Raw genomic sequence first — 3,190 nt, forward strand, 5'->3', positions numbered from 1 at the left:
CTTTATGTGGCACTGTGCATGCACGTTGGATGTTCTTCCTAGAGCGCTTCATGAAGACCTTAAAAGACTTTGTGAGGCAAAGTGCAAGGCCTGAAGGAAGCATGGCCGAGGGTTGGTTGATACAAGAGTCTCTTGTATATATTTCAGAATTTCTTGGTCAGGTGGACAGCTCTTTGCCACGACTATGGAGCAATGAAGAGGACTTGAGGATGACCTCTATTGTGCCTCAAGGAAAAGGACAGAGTAAAGTAATTGACAGAACATTGATTGATGATCTCAATTTCACTTGCATCCTTAATAGTGATGTGATAAGCAGATGGGTTACAAGATATGAGGATACAAAGACAAAAAGGCAAGCAGAAAGAGCTCTCTTTCGGAGGCAACATGGCTCTCGTAAGGCGTACCCTAAGCATCTAGCAACACTTTCGAATGATATCCATGTTGATTGGTTGCATAAGGAAATGGAGAGAGCAGAGAGCGACGAGGGGCTGTATATCACGACGGAAGAATGGGAGTATGCACGAGGATGCACGTTAAAGGTACATAGAACTAATGTTTTGCATTAGTTGTAAGTGATTTGCTTTTAATATTTATACACATTGCTTACACAAATATTGCTTCTATTTTGGTCCAGTGCACTATGTTCAATGCTATATGATGTGAAGACAAGCATTTTCGAACACAAAGAATTGATGAAAAGAGGAATACACAAGGTTGCGGTGTCATTAGTAGCTTTGAGGGAGCTAATGGAAAAATGGATGATTATTGTGGCACAATCCAAGACATATTTAGGCTTGACTTTCGTCGCTTCTTTGTGTATGTTTTGGATGTCAAATGGCAAATGAACGTTGTGGAAAAAGGGCCTAATGCAACGATAAAACGCCATGCAAGTGGCCATGTAACTATTGACTCTACAAAGTTTTGGCAAACAAAGAAAGATAGGCTCGTATTGCCACAACAATATGAGAAGGTATGCATTTTTTTACTAATGTGTTTCATGTACATATATATCTAAGCTCGCGTACCCCATGACTTTTGATATGCTAATTAATTACTGTAGTATGTGTATTTGAGTAGGTTATCTATCTACCAATGGTGCATGACATTAAATGGTGGTACGTCATCCCTATTGCACCACGTTCCAAAGTGATGTATAATACATTCACTGATATGGAGCATATGGAGGATATGGAAGATGTAACAAGCCGCAATGAAGATGATGTCGAACATGCCAATGAAGATGTTGTGATCGATGATCAAGAAATAAGAGATGATCATGATAATGAGGATGAGCGTGCCATTTCTCATCATGATCATGAGAATGACCCTACCATTGAGGATGATGGTGATGTTGATGAGGATGATCAGGACATCGATACCATTATCAATGGAGTACAGAATATCGATGGTGGAATAAATTTAATCGTAGCCTTACAAATTGATCAAATGGATATTGATGTTGATCGTTTGGCAAGGATGGATCTTATTGAAGATGAGATCGCCGAACCCGAACCAATCTGTCACTGTATCGTTCTAAATTGATGACATTTCTATTGTATGTGTTGTATTTTAATTATCATCTCATGATTTATTTTTGAATATATTTCATTGTTGTAAATGCATGTAGTGGGATTGTGTAATGATATATACTGTAATGTACTATGAGATGATTTAAAGAAAATAGTTTTTAATTTTGTAAAGGAATTCAGTTTTTCTTTACCAAGCGTGTATTGATGCGTGTATTAATGCGTGTATTGATATGTGTATTATTGCGTGTATATACACGCACTTATACACGCGCTGATAAATGCCAATGTACACGCGAATTTAAATGCCAAAATACACGCGCCCGATTCTATTCAAATACATGCACGACCATCGCATGTATGAAATGCGTGTATGGCAGCATTGTCTTGTAGTGTATCAAGTACAAGTGGTTGAGTAGGACTGAACAAAAACATGAAAACACAAAATGATACACGAGCATTTACACAGCTCTTCAAACCATGTCATGGTTAAGGTTGAATGCATCACAATAAAAGAAGTTCCTTCATTTATAAATGGAACTTACTATAAGTTATTGACACTTACTTTTAAAAAATATCAACACTTTGAAAAAGTTATCCATGTTGACTTTAGCAAACACTTATTTTAAAAAAGTTATCCATATTGACTTTACACTACAAGAGCTTGAGGGCATACCGACGCTCAAATACCGACGCAAATGTCGAGCGTCGGTATGCCCGTCGGTATGCCCGTCGTAATATTGGAGGATACAAGTTTGGCGGGGTAATTTTAAATTTTGGTTTACCGACGCTTATACCGACGCTCATACCGACGCTCATACCGACGCTGATACCGACGCTCATACCGACGCTCATACCGACGCTCATACCGACTCTCATACCGATGCCCATACCGACGCCCGTAAGTTTTTCACAGCCGAGAGCCTATTTTCTGGTTTTTTCGCAGCGTTGCTCTGTTCGAAGGTTTTGTGTCCAAACTCCCTCTCTCCTTCACTTACCATCCTCCCTACACACCATACTCCCTCTCTCCTTCTCTCCTAACTCCCCCCTCCTCCCCCCCTATTTCTCCTACCCCTTATCTTCTCTTTCTTTCTATGGTTATGTTGATTTTCCCCTTTTTTTTGCTATGGTAATGTTGATTTGTGTTTTCTTGTTTTCTGTTTGTGTGTTTTTGCAGGAGGGCAAGTATTCTCTACACGCGTATCTTGTTTGAGGTAAGTGCCCTAAACTCTAGCTCTTTTTTGCTTCTCTCAATTTTCAATATGCCCCATTGTGGGAGTTGGGGTAGTATAGGCATGCCTTTATGCATGGGCATAGCCATGCCTAAGCTTGGCTATGCTTTTCCTTATGCATGGGCATAGTCAAGCGTAGGCCAAAGGCAAGTAAGGCCACACAAGGGTTTTGTGTTTAATCTCTATGCTAGCTCCCCCTCCCCTTCCCTTTCTCCTACCCCCTTATCTTCTCTTTCTTGTTGATTTTGCCCTTTTTTTTTACTATGCTAATGTTGATTTTGTGTTTTTTTGTTTTCTATTTTTGCATATTTTTGCAAGAGGGCAAGGGTATCTTGTTTGAGGTAAGTGCCTAAACTCTACCTCTCTTTTATGCTTCTCTCAATTTGAAAAATGCCCCATTGTGGGAGTTGGGTAGTATAGGTATAGTCATAC

Source organism: Cibotium barometz, chromosome 22 (genome assembly GCF_041138505.1).
Source record: "Cibotium barometz isolate CiBa-2024 chromosome 22, ASM4113850v1, whole genome shotgun sequence".
In the NCBI taxonomy this organism is placed as follows: Eukaryota; Viridiplantae; Streptophyta; class Polypodiopsida; order Cyatheales; family Cibotiaceae; genus Cibotium; species Cibotium barometz.